Source organism: Phyllobates terribilis, unplaced genomic scaffold, assembly GCF_046119375.1.
Source record: "Phyllobates terribilis strain yellow unplaced genomic scaffold, ASM4611937v1 Scaffold_4__5_contigs__length_816908805, whole genome shotgun sequence".
In the NCBI taxonomy this organism is placed as follows: Eukaryota; Metazoa; Chordata; class Amphibia; order Anura; family Dendrobatidae; genus Phyllobates; species Phyllobates terribilis.
This window is the reverse complement of record NW_027362764.1, coordinates 144,923,408-144,945,053: the sequence shown is the minus strand read 5'-3', so window position 1 is coordinate 144,945,053 and position 21,646 is coordinate 144,923,408. Positions and strand designations below refer to the sequence as shown.

Genomic DNA, 21,646 nt, shown 5'->3' with positions numbered 1-21,646 from the left:
AGCAGAGCAAAACCCGCAGATGCGGTAGACAAGCAGAGCAGAGCAAAACCCGCAGCGGCGGTAGACAAGCAGAGCAGAGCAAAACCCGCAGGTGCGGTAGACAAGCAGAGCAGAGCAAAACCAGCAAGTGCGGTAGACAAACAGAGCAGAGCAAAACCCACAAGTGCGGTAGACAAGTAGAGCAGAGCAAAACCCACAAGTGCGGTAGACAAGCAGAGCAGATACACACAAGGAGGGCGGTTGCAAACAACTTTAATAAATGGAACGCAACCGACCCCGGGGTCCGCAATGCAGCCTGGACTGCTGCTGAACACTTTCTGGGTGGAAAGGAAAGTGACAAACTTAAATGTTAAACCCTTCCGTGTTTCTGCACACAGGAACGGGTATAGCGGTTCGCTCTGTCTCCGTTAACTGCACGGGAGAAGAGCGTCCGGGATAGCACCTACTTAACTGATAAACCACTCCGTGTTAAAGCACATGGAGTGGGATTCAGCGGTGCACACAATCTCCAAGAACCGCAGGGAGACGTGCGACCGGGGGAAAAGCAGTAGCCCTGTCTTCGATACAGGCGCTATGCAGTAGGAGTTGGCGAAAAGATGCGTGTGTGACTCACGCCGACGGGTACGTGCCCTCTGCCGGCGTGCTACCGGACAGGGGAGTATTTCTCCACGTGGTCCACTGGTGTCTACAGGGAGTAGGACGTCTGCAGGCTGCTCGGGGTGTAAGGCGACCCCCTCTGACAGAGCCAGACTGCAAGGCGAAGCTACCTGCCTTCTTTCACTAGCCTGCCTACTTTCACTAGACCTGCCTGAGGAAACTACACGTGGAGCACAGTCGTCCACACAACAGCATCATGCTCAATGATCCGAGCGCGCCGCCATGTTTGTGGGCGGGCCTTTTAAAGACTAAGCCCTGCCCACCGACGCGCCAGTGGTGACGTTACCCATGGACCAATCAGGTGGTGCTAGGACACTGGGTCAGGTGGGTGCCAAACCACCAATCACGATCCGCCAGGTCACGGGCATACTCAGTACGGTGAATCCTGGACTTAAACTCCAAGCACCCTGTCTCCCTCTGCAACCTATGCTTAACCTTGCTAGGTGCCAATACATGGGAGACAATCTGTATGTCTCGTGGACCAGCTAGGCGTTGAGGCTGCATGCGGATGCTGAGCAGCATCTGCCCTGGCTGGACTGAAATGGGAGACCACAGAAGGTCCTGGACTCCTTTCAAATCCTGAATCAGACCGACACCTAACACAAGGTATTTACAATGAAGTAGCGAGTGGACACTAAACTCACAAACAGAAGTACAGAGACAACGAGTTGGAGTTAGGTGCAGGTTCAGACACTGCAGGAAAAGGGAAGATACGAACATAGAGACAAACAAGTAATGGGCTAGGACACTGTTCAGATGGGAACTGAACCAGGAACAAGATACAGGAACGAGCCTGGGAACTCAGCCCCCAGGCTGGCGGAACAGACTAGAAGTCACAGATACAGGAAACAGGCCTTGGTACTAAGCCCCCAGGGTGGTGGAAATGACGTGCTCCCTGGGCCGTGGGGATACCTGGAGCTGGGCCTAGTAGATGTTGGGGGGGGGTTGTAGTCACCGTGGCGGTGACCCGGTCCGTGACCCAGGGCGGTCAAACCAGGGTAGTCCAGGTGCACTAATATCAATGTCCAACTATGCCACCTGTGGATTGCGGTTATTGGTAACCGCCACTGCGGGGCAGTCTGCTGAAGCTGGTGGCATGTGCAGCAAGGTGATGTAACTCCCCACAGGTAGAGTGTAGCTTCAGGGCAGCGTGAGTGGAAGATGGTGGTGATGTTGCAAGGTGTTGTGGTATAAGAAGAGTCACAGAGTCCAAATGATGCAGTCTCAGATCTTTTACTCACGGTTAAAGCAGTTCCAGTTACAGGGCCAGTGTAAGAGCCCACGGCGTCCTGTGCTCACGCAGTAAGGGGCTCGGTCGACTCCCAGGTAGCACTGGAGCATTTAGCAGGACCCCCTTCTATATGTCCTCTCTGGCCTCTCTCCTTGTACCTCACACCTAGCGGCACCTCTGTCCAGTGTCCTCGGGTCTTAGCAGGCGACGTATGTTCCATCCCCTGACCCTATGTGGCTACTTTCCTAGTGGCTGGTGTGGGCAGCCTGCTGTACTTGAAGTGCTGCAGCCTCTGGTTCCCTGTTGAGTCCTGTAGTCTCTGCTGGCTGGGGGACCCGGTTCCCCTTCTTTGGCCTGACCCCCCTACCTCCTGGCAGCGGCTGGCATACAGGTGGCTTGCTGCATGGCCCGTACACCTAGGGTCCCTTCTTCCCTTGTCCTGGAGCCTTCCTGCTCCCTCTTTCCTCTCTTCTCTCCTTTCAGGCTCTGGCCTCCTAACTAGGCCGGCCTGTGGAGCAGAGCTCGTACAGAGTCTCTGCCCCCTGTCAGCACCTCAGTCTGACTCTCTACTCACTGAACCAAAATGGTTCCTTACTTTTATACCTCTTACATCAGTGCTCCCAGGATCTACGTCCTCCACCCATCCACTACATACTTCCCCCTCTCTAAGTGGTTCCTCCCCACTCCAGCCAGGGATCAGGGACACTTGTGCTCTCCCGTAGGAGCATTGTCGCCCTGTCCCCCAGAAATGTGGTGTAGTGGATGTGGTGTTAGGGTCCTGAGCCATACTCCTTCCTTACCTGAGAGTGAGATACCACACCTCTGGGTGAGATGCAATACCTCTGTGGCGACTGAACCCTCAGGGGCGCAACACAAACAGACTAGAAGTCACAGATACAGGTAACGGGCCTGCGTATACAGCCCCCTAGGTGGCGGAACAGACTAGAAGTTATAGATACAGGAAACAGGCCTGGGTACTCAGCCCCCAGGGTGGTGGAAACAAACAAGATACAGGACAGGACCTGGCAACTCAGTTGCACAGAACACACTGAAAGAAAGTATTGCTCAGGCACCACCTACTGGGTGGAGGGGGTTTAAGTATCCAGTGACTCACAACAATAGGCTGGGGACGCATTAGGAGTGCGCACACAGTAACTATAAGAATCGGGCAGTAACTATGCCGCCGCCCTAAGCAATCAGACAAGAGACATGCACACAGCAGGTACTGGAGCAATGTGTGCAGCCAGGACTGATAGGTAAGATGGCGGTCTTGCATGGTCGGAGGTGGTAAGCCATGCCAGCACGCCACCAGGGATGTTACAGTCCCTCCCTGGCTGGTTTTTCAAAGTATTCCTGCTCTGAAACTTTGCAGACTGATTCATGCTGCTTTTGGTTTGGGCAGCAATAATCTAATGACAGATTTCCTTTAAGGTATTTCTTTCTTTTTTACTCACTTTAGAATAATTGGCAAGGAAATATAGAGCTACAGCAGATATCGTTCACTTATCCATCTCGTCCGGATGTGTCTGTACTACAAGATCTATCTGTTACTATACAGAGTGGGCAAACTGTGGCATTTGTGGGCAGCAGTGGATGTGGAAAAAGCACCTCTGTCCAACTCTTGCTGAGGTTCTATGACCCTTGTCTAGGAGCTGTGGTAAGATTAGTTTGCAAAAATATCTGCATCATAAATTACAATTTTACTGACTTCTATGTTTAGATAATGTCTGATTTTATTGTTTTAGGTATTTTCCCATGAAACACATTAATGATTAATTAACAGAATAGCTGAGACAAAAACACATCTCAAGAACGGGAGTCCCAATGTTAATAAACAAGTATGACCTCACCCTTTGGTCTCATTCACATTTCCAATTTTTTCTCGTACAAGAAAAACGGACTGATTATGCTAATTAAACTTACATCCGAGTTTTATCTTTTATTGGAGTGTGGTCCAAGTGTCATAAATTTTTCTTGTACGTGGAGAAATTTAAAAAAAGTTTCTCCACCTCCTCCATTCTGTTCTGACAGACTCCACTTGGATGTCAATTAAGTGCGGTCAAATTTTTTCACGGACCCATTGACTTGCATTCCTGATTTTAATCTAATCAAACATCTTTATGCGATTTTTGGTTCTAGGAAAATCAATCACATGTTAATGGCCCCATAGACTATCACAGACACGAGTTCTATCCATAAAAAACATGGACAGTATTTGTACATGAATAGAGATGGGCGAGCCCGAACAGTAAAGTTCGGGGTCCATATAGAACACCTACTCAGTTCAACTCATTGGCAGGTGTGGGAAAATGCTCACTGCGCATGCACTGACCTCATTTGCTGGCAATACACTAAGTCAGTGTATTGCCGGCTGCTGAAAAGAGCGGGCACAATTTACAATGTGCCCGCTCTGTTCATGGGATTTTCGTGAGACCCTCGCTATTTGAACTGCGGCAGAAAGGTAAGCATTAGAGATGAGCGAACGTGCTTGTCACTGCTCAGTACTCGACTGAGCATCACGGTGCTCGACAAGCTCGGTGCTCGGCGAGTAATTCCAGGTTGCTCGGGTTGGAACTCGGGTCCCCTCCCTGCATGTTTGGCGCTCTTTAGAGAGCCAATGAACATGCAGAGATTCTGCCATGCACTGTAATGCCATAGCCATGTTGGTTGTGGCATTACAGTGATTGGCTGGCCGCACAGCGTCATCAGGTCTGTATAAGACCCGGCGCCGCTATGCTCGTCACAGTCTACCCCAGAACTAGGCAGAGTAGGAGAGATGCTGCTGAGTCAGAGAGAGATTTGCTTGTTTATAGTTAGTATAGGTATACCACAACATATATATATCCATCATATATATATATATATATATATATATATATATATGTAGTACTGACCAAAAGTTTGGACACACCTTCTCATTTAAAGATTTTTCTGTATTTTCATGACTATGAAAATTGTACATTCACACTGAAGGCATCAAAACTATGAATTAACACATGTGGAATTATATATTTAACAAAAAAGTGTGAAACAACTGAAAAGAAGTCTTATATTCTAGGTTCTTCAAAGTGGCCACCTTTAGCTTTGATGACTGCTTTGCACACTCTTGGCATTCTCTTGATGAGCTTCAAGAGGTAGTCACCGGAAATGGTCTTCCAACAATTTTGAAGAAGTTCCCAGAAATGCTCAGCACTTGTTGGCCCTTTTGCCTTCACTCTGCAGTCCAGCTCACCCCAAACCATCTCGATTAGGTTCAGGTCTGGTGACTGTGGAGGCCAGGTCATCTGGCGTAGCACCCCATCACTCTCCTTCTTGGTCAAATAGCCCTTACACAGCCTGGAGGTGTGTTTGGGGCCATTGTCCTGTTGAAAAATAAATGATGGTCCAACTAAACGCATGTGGTATGTGACAGACTGCAGTGTATAGAGTGCAAGAGAGTCCATTGAACATCCTGTCTGCTGCTGCTGTAATAATTACAGATATTTGTAGACATAGCCCCAGGTATCAGGGGCCAGGGCAATTTTTTTTATCTTAATCCTGGTTATTTGCTTAAAAAGAAATCCAGAGTACACTATTTTTCTGCTCCATTTGCTTGTTAGCAGTGCAGAATACAGTCAGATCTGTTCCATATTTCAGCAAAAAAAATCCAGAAATTTGAACTGAATGTGGAAAATATTGGCCTCCTTTTCCATTATGTTGCAGAGTGTCAGTCAAGCTATTCACACTAGGCGTCTGTGAAGAATAGTATTATTTAATTACAGGCTTGCTATTTAAAACTGTGGTTCTCTGTGAGACATATCACCTATAACAGTGTTCCAAAATTTTCTGCCTTCCATTTCGTTGCAGTGTGTTGGTCAAGCTATTCACACTAGGTCTCTGTGTAGAATAATATTAGTAAATTACAGGCCTGCTATTTAAAATCGTGGTTCTCTGTCAGACGTATCACATATAACTGTGTTTCAAAATCAGCCATGCTGAGTGACCTGGAGACAACTGATCCCACACTTGGACACTCAGAAGAACTGTTCACTTTTCGATTTGTAGATTCGGGCCTCTCACCTGGCCAGCTTCAAGCAAGTCAAGAGGAATACTCATGTAGCGATCCCCAAATATTGGAGCAGCCATGGTTACACGAAGGCAACAGTGAGAAAGTGCAATTACTGTCGCAAGAGGAGGATGATGATGATGATGATGAGACACAATTTCCAGAAAGTCAGGAGGAGGACCAGGATACAGAAGTGGAAGACGAGTTGGTGGATGATATAGTAACAGACCCAACATGGCAGGGGGACATGCAGAATGAGGACAGCAGTACACAGGGGGAGGGAGGCGTAGCAACACAACAGGCAGGAAAAAGCAGTGTGGTGGCAGCAGACACAAAGCAGGAAAGGGTTCCTCGTAACACCAACATGGCGGAATTTGCCAGTACAACTGTTAGGTCTTCCCGAGTCTGGTTGTTTTTAAAGACTCTGTAGATAACCACAAAAAGGCCATTTGCACCACCTGCCAGTCCAGCATCAATAAGGTAGCAAAACTAGCATCCTGACCACCACCAACATGATCAGGCACATGGCAGCAAAGCACCTGGCTAAGTGGGCCGAACCACAGGGTCCAGCCACAGTGTCTGCGGGTGACACCACTGCTGCTTCCGCTGTTGTGCGTGCACGCCAATGCCCTGTCCATGGCGCATTGCAAGATGCCTCCTGCCCTGCACGTTTCATTGCACACTCTCAACTAGCACCATCAGCAAGCAAGTCCATGTCCTTGTCCCTTTGCAGCATTCAGTTGTCCCAACCGCAGTCTTTGGAACGCAAGCGCAAATACACAGCCAACGCCCCTTAGGCCACACTTCTAAATTCACACATTTTGCGAATGCTTGCGCTCGAAATGTTGCCTTTTACGTTTGTGGAGACGGAAGCTTTCCGCAACCTGATGGTGGCGGCAGTCCCTCGGTACTCGGTCCCCAGCCACCACTATTTCTCCAGGTGTGCCCTCCCCTCTGTCCCACAACATTAGCCGTGCCCTCAACAACGCAGATACTGGGAAAGTCCACCTAACTATGGACACATGGAAAAGTGCTTGTGGGCAGGGACAGTACATCTCACTGACGGCACACTGGGATAATATAGTGGAAGCCGGGACCCAGTCGGACCTTGGGATGGAAAACGTCCTCCCGATGCCAAGGATTGCGGGACCTGGGTCAATCAAAGTTGCCCCAATATTCTACAGCTCCTGCACCTCCTCCTCCTCTTCAGCCTCCATCTCTGAAATGACCACATCAGTCGCAAGCTGGAAGAACTGCAGCACTGACTCAGCCAAGCGGCAACAGACTGTGCTGAAGCTAGTATGCTTAGATGACAAACTACACAACGCTGAAGAGTTGTGGACAGCTCTGAAATAGCAGGCAGATCTGTGGCTGACATCGCTGACCCAACAGCCAGGCATGGTCATGTGTGACAGTGGCTGGAACTTGGTGGCGGCTCTGAGGCGAGGCAAGCTCACACACGTACCATGTATAGCCCATGTGCTTAACGTCGTGGTTCAGCGGTTTCTCAAAACCTAAACGGATCTGCCAGATCTGCTTGTCAAAGTATGCCGCCTGTGTGCCAATTTTAGAATGTCAGCTACAGCTTCCGCTGCCCTTGTTGTGCTTCAGCAACATTTGCAGCTTCCAGCTCACCAACTGATCTGCGATATCCCCACGCATTGGAATTCTACATTGCAGATGTTGGGAAGGATTTGTGAGCAGAAGAGGGCAGTTGTTGACTACCAGAATCAACAAGGCCGTGGGTATTCAGACATAAGACCTCAGGGGTGGTCACGGATGTCAGACATATGTACCATCCTCCAAAACTTTGAGGACTCCACCAAGATGGTGAGGGGCGATGACGCCATAATTAGCATCACCATCCCGCTTCTCTGTCTTCTGAAACACTCTCTGCTCACAAATAAAGAGGATGCATTGCAGGCAGAGCACAATGAGATGGAGCAAGGAACCATACAGGGTGATTACACACAGCCCAGTCTCATCCCATCCCAACGTGGATTGGATGACAATGAGGAAGAGGAGGAGGAGGAGGGAGAACCGGAGCTAGTTTCCAGCGCTATAGACGGTACTACATGCACAACTGTCATACTGTCTGTTCAGCGTGGATGGCCTGAGGACAGGGAGGAGGAGGATGAGGAGGAGAGTATGGTCAGTCGTACACTTGGTGAGGACACAGAAGTCTCACCTGTTAGCAGTCTGGCACACATGGCTGAGTTTATGTTAAATTCACATCTGAAAATGCTGGCGACAGAGGTCACAGTTCGTTGGACAACCAAGGAGTACAGGCGAGAGAGACACATGCAATCCAGCCGAAATCAGGGGAGCACCGTCAAAGTTCTGGGACAGTTTTCTCAGACCCTCCCATCGAACAGGCCCTGAGGCACGGGTTACTCTACCAATGAGGGAAAAGTTTAGGAAGATGGTGAGGGAGTACCTTGCCGACCGTACCAACGTCCTCAGTGATTCCTCTGTGCCTTATAATTAATGGGTATGCAAGCTGGACACGTGGCATGAACTGGCTCTCTACGCCTTGGAGGGTTGGCCTTGCCTTCCGCTAGCGTTTTGACAGAGCGGGTTTTTAGTGCCGCCGGTAGAATTATAACCGATGGGTGCATCCACCTAGCAACTGAAAATGCTGACAGGCTGACTCTTATAAAAATGAACAAGAGCTGGATTGGGCCAGACTTCTCAAGACCACAGAATGATATCAGCAAAACCTAAACTCAAATACAGTGTCTTTTTATTGGGAGGTCTAACTCTTTTCCCATGCACTGCTGTCTTCACACCCAGACATGGGTATACGCTTCCTGATTTTGTCTATTTGCTCTTGTCCTCCTCTTTCTCCTCATCCTCATCCTCCACATCACCACCATATCTACCATATCACCATATCTACGTCTCTTTCAAAGGACATTGAAGTTCATCCAAATTTTTGGCAGCCATTGTATTCACTGCATAGGCAAACAGTATTGGAGACCCTTTTCCTAATAATGGGATCTTTGTTTTCAGGAGGCCCTCTGACCTCTACATCTCTTGCAAGGGGCATTGGAATGCCTCCAAATTTTTGGCAGCCATTGTATTCACTGCATAGGCAAACAGTATTGGAGACCCTCTACCAAATAATGGGATATTTGTTTTCAGGAGGCCCTCTGACCTCTATATCTCTTGCAAGGGGCATTGGAATGCCTCCAAATTTTGGGCAGCCGTTGCATTCACTGCATAGGCAAATAGTATGGAAGACCCTCTTCCTAATAATGGGAACATTGTTTTCAGGAGGCCCTCTGACCTCTACATCTCTTGCAAGGGGCATTGGAATGCCTCCACATTTTTGGCAGCCGCTGCATTCACTCCTTAGGCAAACAGTATGGAAGATCCACTCCTTTTTAATGGGAACATGTCGTACTCCTAACTGTAACCCAGCTCCATGTGTCTTTAAATTGCTATTAGGGTTTTTCTTAAATTTTGGCAGCTGTTGGGCTCACTGCATACCCTATAACTGTATAGCAGACCTTCTCCTTTCTAAATGGGAACATGTTGTTACTGTGGCCCAGCTCTATGTGTGTTTAAATTGTTAGTGGGATTTTTCCCAAATTTTGGCAGCCCTTGCAGTGACAGCATGGGCATTGCCACTATAGGAGACCTTTTAAACAACCAAGCAAAAAATATATATAGATTGTCAGGGTCTAATTATAGCAAAAACCTGAGAAGATTATACCCCTAAAATGTAACCTTTATTAATTTATCTAAAATGGACTATAAAAATCCACACAAAAACAAACAAAATAGTCGGGGAACACCAAAATCACGTAATACACCAACCAGAAGGGATTAAGGGATATCCTTTCCCTAATTTGTCCCTGATACCTCTCCCTTCCTGACAGCGGAGGTTGGCACCCTAATTTGTACTCCATGTCCCTAGAACACCCCTATTCTAGTTTAAAAAATACTACAAATTTGACAAACATAGAAAAAAGTGAACTTTCAGTCAGAAGCTGAAAAATCAAATGTCACAATCTTTAAGAGACCATATCTGTTTAATGGGACATATAGTAGCTCCAGAGAAACTCAGAGACAGTACTTTGTGTCAACATGGACGGAATGGTAAATAAAGCACAATAATTATTAGTCTTGTCTTTTGATCTGTACAGTAGATAAACCTATAGAGCCGATTCCACATGAGTTAGTATATATAACATAAATAGGAATCAACACAGTTCATCAGAACATGGATCCATTTACATATATATAAATTCAGTTCAACTCATTGGCAAGCATGGGAAAATACTCACTGCGCATGCACTGACCTCATTTGCCGGCTGCTGAACAGAGCGGGTACATTTTACAATGTGCTCGCTCTGTTCATGAGATCTTCGTGGAACCCTCGCTATTTGGACTGTGGCGGACAGGTAAGGATGAGGTTACTTTATTATTTTACTTTTATTACAGGTGATCATGGGCTTCGGGGATTAGGTGTAAGGTGAGTATATTTTTTTTGATTTTTTTCATGGGCAACGAACATTGGGGACAAGGTGTAGGTGAGTATAATGTGTTTTATTTTTATTTGAACTTTTTTTACTAATTTTAACTTTTTTCTTTTAATTTCAGCAAAGCACAGGCTCTGATAGATGGGAGACTACTGCTCCCATCCAGCGGTGCCTGCGATCGCTGTTTCCTATGGCAGTAGGCGCCGGCTGATGGTGGTAGTAGTAACATCAGCCGGCGCCTATGACCCGCGGTAAGATTTTTACCGTGGGTCACTGTCACAGCTGTGGCATCATGCTGACACTTGTCAGCATGATGCCACAGCACTCTGACCGCAGTAATGCTATTACCGCCAATCAGAGTCTGTGTTTCCTGCACTGTCACGCAAATGGCAGTGTGGGAAACCAGGGATATTCGGCTCCCCCATTCACATGAATGGGGTCCATGTTCGGGTTCGGGGTTCGGGTACTGTTCTGGTACCCGAACCCGAACTTTTAAAAAACTGTTCGGCGTTCGGCTCAATGATGAAAATCAGATGTCTGAATGAGCCCTAATTCACAGTTTATGTGAGTGGTGGTCCCACATGTGCACAACCCCTCGCAATAGACCCATGGAAGTAAATAGAGCATGCATAGTATATCTCCTTTCACAAAAGTGACTTTGGGACCTCCATTCAAAATAATGGTGGAGGTGCCAACAATCAGATGCCCAGTGATCAGCTATCATGTGGAAAGGTATTATATATATTTAGTGGGAAAATCCCTTTACTCTATTGATGACTACAAGGCAATCATGATCTAAATCTTGCGCATTTTCTGTGGATTTTTTAGTTGTTCGATAACACTAACATAAAAGACATCAATGTGCAATGGCTTCGATCACAAATTGGAATTGTGTCCCAAGAGCCAATGCTATTTGACTGCAGTATTGCGGAGAACATTGCCTATGGGGACAACACCCGGGAAGTGCCTATGGAGGAAATACAACGAGCCTCGAAAGCTGCAAATATCCATTCATTCATAGAAGAGCTGCCAGAGGTAAAAATGCCCAATGGCTGTGATCATCCTAATGAAAAAAAAACACAAAATGCAGTTTTTAAATTAAGGTCTTTATTATTAGGGGAAAAATAAATCGAAACCTACATGTTCCTGTTAGAAAAAAAAGTGTTTGTCCCCCATCCCCAGCCTTAAAACATAAATCAACTGTGGCTTATGACATCTTTGGGAAGCTGAGCTCAATTTGCCTAGCCACACACAGACCTCATTACTGCCACACCTGTTGTCAATGAAGTAATCACTTAAATAAGACTGGTATGACAAAGTGAAGTAGACCAAAAGATCCTCAAAAGCTAGACATCATGCTGCGATCCAAAGAAATTCAAAAACAAATGAGAAACAAAGTAATTGAGATCTATCAGTCTGGAAAAGGTTATAAAGCCATTTCTAAAGCTGTGGGCCTCCAGCAACCCACAATGAGACCATTATCTACAAATGGCGAACAGTGGTGAACCTTGCCTGTAGTGGCCAGCCAACCAAAATTACCCCAAGAACACAGCGACAACTCATCCAAAAGGTCACAAAAGACCCCACACCAACATCCAAAGAACTGCAGGCCTCAATTGCCTCAGTTAATGTTAGTGTTCATGACTCCACCATAAGAAAGAGACTATGCAAAAATGGCATGCATAGCAAAGTTCCAAGACGAAAACCACTCCTGAGCAAAAAGAACTTAAAGGCTCGTCTCAGTTTTGCCAAAAAACATCTTGATGATCGTCAAGACTTTTGGGAGAATACTCTGTGGACTGGTGAAACAAAATATGAACTTTTTGGAAGGTGTATGTCCCATTACATCTGGTATTGAAGTAACAAAGCATTTCAGAAAAGGAACATAATACCAACAGCAAAATGTGGTGGTGGTAGTGTGATGGTCTGGGGCTGTTTTGCTGCTTCAAGAACTGGAAGACTTGCTGTGGTAAATGGAACAATGAATTCTGCTGTATACCAAAAAATACTGAAGGAGAATGTCCGGCCATCTGTTCGTGACCTCAAGCACACTTAGGTTATTCAGTAGGACAATGATTCAAAACACACCAGGAAGTCCATCTCTGGATAGCTTAAGAAAGACAAAGTTAAGTCTTTGGAGTGTCCTAGTCAAAGTCCTGACCTTAATCTAATAGAGATGATATGGCATGACCTTAAAAAGGCAGTTCATTCTCGGAAACCCTCCAATGTGGCTGAATTACAACAATTTTGCAAAAATGAGTGGCCAAAATTACTCCAGTGTGTTGTAAAAGACTCATTGCTAGTTATCGCAAACGCTTGATTGCAGTTGTTGCTGCTAAGGGTGACCCAACCAGTTATTAGGTTTAGGGGACAATCACTTTTTCACACAGGGCCCTGTAGGTTTGGATTTCTGTTTCCCTTTATAATAAAGTCCTTCATTTAAAAACTGCATTTTGTATTTACGTGTGTTATCTTTCTCAAATATTTAAATTTGTTTTGTGATCTGAAAGATTTAAGTGTGACAAACATGCAAAAGAATAAGAAAGAGGAAGGGGGCACACACTTTTTTACACCACTGTATTTTTGTTGTCTCTCACCTGCCATATCACGTCTTCATTAAGTTTTCCATAAATATCTGTTTCCTAACCATAGAAATATAACGCATCAGTTGGAGCTAAAGGCACTCAGCTCTATGGGGGTCAGAAGCAAAGGATCGCTATTGCCCGAGCACTTATACGGTCTCCAAAAATTCTGCTGCTTGATGAAGCCACCTCAGCGCTAGATAGTGAAAGCGAAAAGGTAAAATATGGTGATAATCCCATTCCTTTCTTCACTAATATACAAATATTATAGTTACTATAACACTTTATCAGAATGTACTACAGTGAATTAGTAAAGAAGAACATATGTAGCATGAGGCCTGCCTGGACTTGATGTGGGTTGCACTTGGGCTCAGATCCTAAGTATTTCTTTAGATGGAGATGTGGACTTCACGGCAGAGAATTCTCAGTTCACTTTCACCAGAGAAGTCCTCATTGGACAAAGCAACTTGTACATGGTCAGAAGACTTCAATTTACAGTTCAGGGTAGTGGATGGCATCTGTGTACTGCCTGTGATTTTCACTGACCCATAGCATTGTATTGGTGCCTTTCAACCATTATTCTGGTAAAAAAAGACGTGTCTCTATTATTTTTGCACACAGTCCGCAAAAAAAGAAAAAAAGCGGAACATGTCAACAACATAGAACATGTACCCATTATGGCCTATCTGTGAGAATTAAGGATAGAGCATGAATATGCAATGCAGACGTCTGAATGAGGCCTAAGGCTATGTTCACATAACGTTTGCATATATGTTCAGTGACTCTGTTAGGGCAGTCAGACAAACGCCTGCAAAATGAGACTGGAGGCTGCTGAATATAATGATGCAGATGGAGTCACAGTGTGCTCTGTCGTGCATAATTTTCAGCTGTATACACCTAGTTGAAGTGGGCAGCAAGATGTAGTCAGTTACATCCAGCAGTCTTCTTCCACTGACAGTTTTATCATCGTTTTTATAGAGGCAGTGATTTATTCTAAGGCTACGTTCACACTATCAGTATTTGGTCAGTATTTTACATTAGTATTTGTAAGCCAAAACCAGGTGAGGAACAATCAGAGAAAAATTATAATAGAAACGCATGCACCAATTCTTCATTTTATGACCCACTCCTGGTTTTGGCTCATAAATACTAATGTGTAATACTGACCAAATACTGATAGTGTGAACATGGCCTAAAGCTAGCAAGTGGAAGCCACCTAAAGAAGCATGCTGCTTCTTACAGGCCATGTTTGCACATTCAGTATTTTACATCAGTATTTGTAAGCCAAAACTAGGAGTGGAACAATCACAGGAAAAGTATAATAGAAACACGTCACCACTTCTGCAGTTTCCACCCACTCCTGGTTTGGGCTTACAAATTCTGATGTAAAATACTGACCAAATACTTATTATGTAAATGTGGCCTTTATCATCTCATGGTTTATCAACACTTAAGCAGTTAAAAGAGGTAACAAAAAACTGAACATGTTCACAGAAATGTCATTTTTACATTGCTGTTCAGTATGTTCACTTATTGTGGCATTTTTTCAGGTGGGTTCCAAGTAGATTCCGCCTGATAAAGACGTTATTTGCACATTCAGAACCTTTTGAGTAGATTTTTCAGCCTGCAAAAATCCATATTACTGTAATTCTATTAATTTAAAGCCATCGTTTTCTCTTCTATCCAGATCGTACAACAAGCGCTTGATCAAGCCAGGAAAGGAAGGACTTGCATCATGATCGCACATAGACAATCTACAGTCCAGAATGCCGATGTTGTCATTGTCATGAAGAATGGAACAGTGATCGAAATAGGAACTCACCAGAAGCTTCTCAATAACCAAGGGGCATATTTCCAACTAGTAAATGCACAAACTTTAACTTAGATGAAATGCTCTGAACTGCTGAAAAACAATATCAATATGAAGCCTTGAAACCTAAAAGTAGGTTTACTACTTACTACTACTTACTACTTTATATGATCCCCCAATGTATTCCCCCAGGGCCCATAAGTGTTTCTCTAAATACCTTGTGGTGCCGTTTTTGCCTGTGAGCGGCGCTATCACTGGCCGCTCACAGGCATCACGTGACGCCTGGCTGCAGCCGAGTCTGACATCCGCTGATGTCACGTCAAGTTCCGGCTGCAGCAGCACTTCTGCGTTCCACGGTGGACGCTGTGCTGTGGGCGGGGTTACCCAGCATGTCACACCCGGCATCCACCGCACGCTCTCCCTCTCCTCATTCACTGGGAAAGCGCTCGGTGGATGCTGGGTGTGACGTACTGGGTAACCCCACCCACAGCCCAGCATCCACCATGGGGAGCTCGTCACTGATGTCACGCCTCACTTGACGTGACATCAGTGACAGGTCACGTGATGCCTCTGAGCGGCCAACGATAGCGCCACTCAGAGGCAGAAAAGGCACCTCAAGGTATTTACAAAAACACTTCTGGGTCCCAGGGGGATACATTGGGGGGTTCATATAAAGTAGTGGACAACTTCTTTAAATGGTGCAAGAAGAAAGCCAATGGGCAGTCCAAAAAAAACTATTTTTATTTAAGCCTTATGTAACTGCTCTATGTAACATATGATAAGTGAACTAGAGGTAGATTTTGCAATGTGTGCACTAATAAACAAGCCACATTTATCTAAAATTGCTTAAAATTGAAGATAATCTGTTATGCATGTTATTTTTGCACAGTTTCGCATTATACTTGCTTACTCAAAATGTTAATTGCATTAAATTATATTTAAAAGTTAAAAATAACATGGACATGCATTTTTGTGACCAGAGATGATCAAATATAGATATGCATGGAAATTTAACTATGCATGGATGTATGGATGATGCAATCTAGTGAAAAACAATTAAGACATTTAAACTGTGTGAGCTGTAAGACAAGATATTTTGCCACACATATCAATTATATTAAATGTTGAGGTCAACAGTGATCTAAGGTGTTAGAGGGTGGTGGCTTTCCTTGTCAGGTCATTACCACCCCACCATCTGTGTGACCTGAACTCTTTACTCTGCCAGCTGAGGCTATAACAAAAGCCTCACTGATCTGCCATTAGCATCTGACTATTGAGGTCTAACGTGTATGGGGGTCCCAACTATCCCCCATCAGACAATGTCAGGGGAGATAAAGTTCCAGCATATCTGTGTCACGCAAGGTGTGGGAAAGATTAGTGCAACACAACACAAAGGGAAGAGGGAAAGGGAGCCCAGACTCTAGGGAAAGGCGGGAAGTGGAGACCTCCTAGGTTGATCTAGCGTCACCCTGTCTCCCCTAATGCCCTGTATTGGCTCTTCACCAATTGCCGCACGCGTACCTCGCCCTGTCTTTCCCTGGCGTATGGCTAAGGCTAGGGAAGGGAGGAGATGAGCACTAGTCGATCTCCAGATATCTATAGATAACAGGGGTAGACAAACTGGGAAATTGCTTAGCTTTAGACAAACTCCAGACAAATGTGCACACGTCTTCAAGCACCAGAGAGGATGAAGTACTACTCTTGCTAAAGCTTTCACAAGTAGTAAAGAATATTGCCGGCACCTCCCTCTGAAACACAGCATGTATTTATACACCCAGACAGGGTGTTAATTAGCCAGAGGGAGGTAGCCTCTGGGTCTTAGAGACAGCCTCTAAGAAGATGTCTGTAATGCCAAACGTAGAGATCTCCTGCAACCAACTGCAGGGCGACTGTCTGTCAACCGTGACAATCTGATTTCAAACTGTCAATCCTTTTCTTCTTCATGCAATAAGGGGCAGCACAGTGGCTCAGTGGCCTGTTGCCTTGCAGCTCTGGGGTCCTGGGTTCAAATCCGACAAAGGACAGCATCTACAAAAAGTTTGTATGTTCTCCCTGCTTTTGAGTGGGTTTCTGGTTTCCTCCAGCTTCAAAGACATACTGATAGGGAATTTCGACTGTGAGCCCAAATGAGGACAGAGAAGATAATATCTGTAAAGTGCGGTGGAACTAATGGTGATATATAAGGTCCCCTATACATGTCCATGTTTGCAGTACAAGTAGCTTCCGTTTTTTTCACAAATAACACACATACCTATTATAACCTATGTTGATCTTCACATGTCCTTTAGTGATGAGCGAGCACTAAAATGCTCGGGTACTCGTTGCTCGGGTCGAGCAAATTGGAATACTTGGGTGCTCGACCTGAGCAACGAGCCCAATGTAAGTCTATGGGAAACTTGAGCATTTTTCAGGCGGCTCCCCCCGGCAGTCTGCAGAGAGCCTAAGAATTGCCCAAATCTCTGACTCCCAGATCACTGCTGTAGGCAATGTGGTCAGAGTATTACACCACTTTTACGGACTCACAATAAAACATACAAAAACGAAACCAAAATGGATTTTCCTGGGAAATATGTTAAGGAACATCCTTTCCAGGGTAATGACTTGTATATAAGGCAAAAATACTCCTCCACAACTTGGGCTATGTTCACACGTAGCGTTTTTGATGCGTTTTTGCACTTTTGAATTGCTTTCAACCAAGACAAATGCATTCACCAGGAAATGTCATTTTAACATTTTACAACCTTATCTGGCCATGTGGTGTGTGACACATTATCAGACACATGCATACAGTGCTGAAAAGACATGGGAACAGCATGGGGAAGACCTCTGGAAGCATGTCTGACTGCCAGGTCACTGCCTAAAAGTGTGCCCATCATAAGTCATCCTTGGCGCATGCGAAGATGCCTCCTGCCATGCACCTGTCATTGAAGAATTGCAACAATCACCGTCCACGTCCTTGTCCCACAGTTGTCCCTACCCCATTCCTTGGAATGCAAACGCAAGTATGCAGGAAGCCACCCACCCACCCACAGGCTGCAATACTATACTGCCAAATTTTTGACAGCTGCTTGCACTTGAAATGTGACCTTTTAGACTTGTGGAGGCGGAAGCTTTTCACAACCTCATGCCGGCGGCGGCTGAGTGTCCATACTCCCCAGCCGCCACTATAGTTCCTGGTATCGCCTCCGCCTTCCACAAGCACGGGTCCCACAACATTACCGGTGCCCTCCCCAGTGCACTTGCTGTGAAGGACCGCCTAACCACAAACACGTGGAGAAGTGAATGTGGCCAGGGACGGTACGGAGCCAGTCCACAACCTTTTTTGCTAAGAGTTGTATTTAGCTTGGTGAAAGGACTGGCATAAAGGAAAACCGTATGTACCCTGCGTGTCATTTCTTCCAGGAAGTCCTCTAAAGCTGCTTGCACTTGAAATGTGGCCTGAACATTACTGCTGGTACTTTTCTGTGGGAATTCGCTTGCCTCCTACCAGCCTGGAATATTTCCAGCAAACTATGGTACGACGCCATGGTATTAGCACTGCCCTCCAGTACCAGTAGCAAAGCCATCCCCAATTTCCTTCTCAGGAATTTTATTTGGTAGACTGAGTGGCTGCCCAAATACATTAGTTTCTCACAAAGGAGCTGAAGATAGAGTGGCAGTAGGTGCAAGTTTCTCCAGCCTGTTAGATATTAGAGGGTGAACGGCAGCACACTGGATCAGTGGTTAGCACTGAAGCCTTGCAGCGCTGGGATCCTAGGTTCAAATCCCAGCAAGGACAACATCTGCAAGGACTTTGTATGCTCTCCCCGTGTTAGCGTGTGTTTCCTCCTCAGTAAAAAAGTCAGCCATAGAGTGTCCAGGAACCTTCCCACACACTTTTCTTAGCCAGGACTTCTTCTCAGCAGGGTTGGATGGTCCCTCCAGAGAATCCTCTGGTGTGCCTTGGCTTCTACCTCAGGAGAGTTCATGATAGCGCTAACTTTGCAGCTGCTATGGGGCTCTTGAGTGGGTGAGAAAGGTTAGCCCTCAGAATCAAATCCTCTGGTGGGCACAATGTTTTTCAATCTGAAACAGCTTCTCAGTGGGAGTTGTTTTTCACCACAGCCATACTCTTTAGCTCGGTGAAAGGGCTGGCATAGAGGGAAACCGTATCTACCCCGGCTGTCATTTCTCCATCACCAGGTTCCACCCATTGGCACACATGACCATGCCTGGCTGTATGTTCAGCGGTGAGAGCCACAGATCAGGCTGCTGTGTTAAAGCTTTCAACAACTCTGCAGCGCTGGGCGGTTTGTCAAGTAAGCATTAAGCATGTTATCTTCAGCACAGCCTGTTGCTGCTTGGCCAAGGCAGTGCTGCAGTGCTGTCAGCTTGTGACTGATGTAGTCATTTCGAAGATGGAGGAGGAGGTGCATGAGCTGAACAATGTGATTACATTGAGGTTAAATTGGTGACGCTGTTTTTTATACTAAAGAAAGATTAGTGTTGAGCCACCCCCGTAGTGTTCGAGTTCGGTTCGGTTCGTCGAACACCCGTGTGTTCGCCGAACTGTTCGTCGAACACCTTTGAACACCGTTAAAACCAATGGCAGGCAAACAAAAACACATAGAAACACATAGAAAACACCTTCAAAGGTGTCCAAAAGCTGACAAACTGCTCAGAAGACATAACTAACACATGGAAAAGTGACAAGTACATATAGTCATGCGAAAAGAAAAGAGGTGGAGGAGTAAAAGGAGGGGGAGACACAGATATAGGCATGTCAGGCCCTTCTAAAATCCAAAAAGTGAGAAGCCGACACGGCCAGTCCGTTCCTGTCTGTGCCACCTCCGTGTCGCCAGGTTTGTGCCAGAGCCGCGGAGGACCCTGACGGCCAGCCCCCCTCTCCCAATACTGGTGCCTGTCCGCTGGTGGGTCGAGCGAGCCCCCCTGTGGTGGAGGCAGCTCTAAGCTTTTTAATTTAAATTGTCTCTCTAATTTGAATGAATACACTTTAAATCCTTTTACAAGGATCTATAGAAGGGCATCTCATGCCAGCAGCCGCGTAATTCCAGCTCCAGTAGCGTCCACTAAAGCTGCTGCAGTTAAAAAGCTTTTATAAGGATCGAGCTCGGCTGTCCACCGCAAGGCATCCTACCGCCAGTCCCAGCCCCTATGCCTTGGGGTGCCTCCTGATACTCTTCACTGAGTATCCCGTGGTCCCGAAGCATTTCTTTTGAAAAAATTAAGTGTCCAAACTACAGGTGGTGTAGCTTTCTTAACAGCCGGGATAATCCGCTGACTAGCAGACACTGCTACTAGGCACAAAGTATTTCCTGGGCTAGATGCAGTTAAAAATTTGTAATTAGATACTCTCGTTGGATGCTGAGAAAGCATTCCATAGAGTCTCCTGGCACGCCATATATTATTCTCTTAAAAAGCTTGGGGTAGGGGTCTAGGGGCCCCTTTTATAGCCCAAATCACGGCCCTGTATCGCAATACGTCACCTAGGCTGAAGATAAATGGAACTGTAGCACCCTGAGGGCTCGGTTGCTACAGAGGTATTGCACCTCACCCAGAGGTGTGATATCTCACTCTCAGGTAAGGATGGAGTGTGGAAAAGGACTCGACACCTGCATGCATTACACCACATTGCCGTGGGGCAGGGCAACCAATATGCCCCTGAGATGGGCACGACAGTCCCTGTCCCTGGCTGGAGTGGGGGGAGGGAACACTGAGGAAGGGGAACCCTGCAGTGCAGGAGCAGGGAGGAAGAAGTTCCTAGGTGCATTGAGAAGGGAGTATAAAAGGTGGGCACCATCTTAGTTCAGTGCAGAGAAGTCTGAGCAGAAGTGAATGGGAGCAGGGGCTCTGCATGAGCTCTGCTCCGGAGGCGGGCCTAGTAACAGAGGCCCAGGCCTGGAAGAGGGAGAAGGAAGGAAGAGGAGCGGAGAAGGCTCCAGGAATGAGGAATGAAGGGATCCCAGGGGTGTGGACGGGTGAGTCGCCACCGCACGCCCGAATCCACCTGCGTGGAGGGGTCAGACCAAAGTGGGAGACCGGTCCCTGAAACTAGTGGAGGCGAGATACGACCCTCAGCTAGAAACCGGAGGCTGTGACATTTTATGTGGCGCAGACCGTCGCTACACCCGCTAGGAAGGCACAACATAGGGTCAGGGAAACTGGCGCCAAGTTTACCAAGAGGAGGCCCGAGGCAGCCGGACAGAACGGTTGGTAAGAAAGGCCAGACAAAGGACACACAAAGGGGGTCCTGTGAAGCGCTCCAAAGTTATCTGGGAGTTGTCTGAGCCGCTCACCTGGTGAGCACAGTACGACGTGGGCAGCCGTTACCTGCAGAAGTGGTCTGGATAATAAGAACTGTGAGTAAAGGCCCTGGACTGCATCACTGACTCCGTGTCGTTACTGCTGCTGCCCTGCATCATCACCCCCATCCTCCGCATACACTGCCCTGAGGCTACACTCCTGCCGTGGGGAGTTATGCTACGCTCTGCTGCACCCACAACATCAGCCTCAGCGGTCTGCCCTGCAGCGGCGGTTCACTCTGACCGCAATCCACGGGTGGCGTAGTCGGACATTTAAACATCAAAACCACATAAATAGTTCCGCAACTGGTTTGACCGCCCTGAGCCACGGAACCGGGTCGCCGCCACGGAGACTACAACCACCAGCATCCACCAAAAAGGGTCCGGCTCCGGGTGTCCCAAGGCCCAGGGGGCGCGTCAGAACATTTTCATCACCTTTCATAATCACCAGTGGGACAAGGCAGGGATGTCCTCTGTCCCCTCTCTTATATATCCTAGTGACGGAGCACCTGCTCTCATCCATTCGCCATAA

At 46.6% G+C, this 21,646-nt stretch overlaps 1 pseudogene; it reads left to right on the top strand.

The window, feature by feature from the left end:
• The window catches only part of LOC141265128 (ATP-binding cassette sub-family B member 5-like), a 661,237-nt pseudogene extending 646,009 nt beyond the window's left edge, over positions 1-15,228 (top strand).
• The last annotated feature ends 6,418 nt before the right edge of the window (positions 15,229-21,646 follow it).